This window comes from Amblyomma mixtum, chromosome 3 (genome assembly GCF_055824585.1).
Source record: "Amblyomma mixtum isolate Tamu chromosome 3, ASM5582458v1, whole genome shotgun sequence".
NCBI lineage: Eukaryota > Metazoa > Arthropoda > Arachnida > Ixodida > Ixodidae > Amblyomma > Amblyomma mixtum.
In genome coordinates, this window is record NC_143014.1 from 300,898,345 (window position 1) to 300,899,642 (window position 1,298).

The following is a 1,298-nucleotide window of genomic DNA, read 5'->3' on the forward strand; positions in this document are numbered from 1 at the left end:
GCTCGCGGCATCGCTCAATTTAAAGCCGGCAAGGAAACTTCGAGATAACAGGTCGAGATCATCTAGAGTAATCTAGAAACAAGTAGATGCAGCTGTTCATGGCTGTGAACAATCGAGATTAGTCCGGTCGCTTCTCGCGTCACGAACAAAAGTGATAACAACCCTTTCCTGCAGCCTTCTACAATGATGCGTGGCAATATGCTATGTAATTTCAATGCTGTTAGCACCATTACGTGGTGGTGACAGTCAAGTCGCAGACAACAGGAATCCACATTAGCAGTAAACAACTGTTCCTCTGGACGAACTTGTGCGCACCACCAGGAAACAAGTTTGCGGCATCGAGAGCCGCAGGTGTACGAACCAGACGCCGGCAGCAGCATATAGCCTACGCTTTGTACCGCGCGCACTCTAAAGGTGAATAATGGAGTATCCCAATCGGCGACTTGGAGCGGCTGTCTGAATCCGAGCAGGTGAAAGATATTCGTCACGGTCTAATGAGAGCTTGCCATCTTAATTCAACTTGGCCATTTGTAACTCACTCTTCGTTTTCGCGGGTAAGAAAACTTGCTCCTGATCACTGATTGGAACACGCTATAAGAGCTCTCCAGGCAAGGCCGGCCATACAGTTGCCGCCTAGAGGAACAAGGTCTGAACGCTTCCTCCTCTCCAGAAGATTGACGACGCAGTGGAAGGCTGGTGTCTCCGTTGGCGAGCATGGTCGCTTCTCGCAAACGCAGCCGATCGTGTTCCCAACTTCGGATTTATATATCCGCGTACGGGTGTCGCATCTCCGAAGCCAAAATTAACCTGCGCCGCTTGTTTCAATACAACATGGACTTCGCTCTCACGGATGCCTTGCGCGGCTGGCGATAAATACCATGCACCCTCGCGAGGTGCGCGATAAGAACGCTGTCACTGGTTCTCACAGAGGTACGTGCCTTTCGCAGACGATACAACTGGTTCTCTAATGCTGATTTCTTCCCAGCACGCTTAAGCAGACAGAGCAGCTGACGATCTATGGAGAATAAAAAGCCACTGCTGTTCTCTTTTCTACCGTCCTGATTACCAGGACGCAAAGCGGTCGGTTGAGCCAGTTGGTTTATCTCAAGGCGGACAGGCGGCAGCACGAACAGGGCAAGGACGCGGAGAAAGGAAGACAAAAAGACAACGACGTGAGCTTATTGCCATCTAAAATTATTCGCCCAAGTCCCCGCACTTATATAGCTGCCACACGCAAAAATGCAATAAATTAAACAAAATATTTCTCTTCCAGGCCTTGAAGTACTCAAAGACACGCG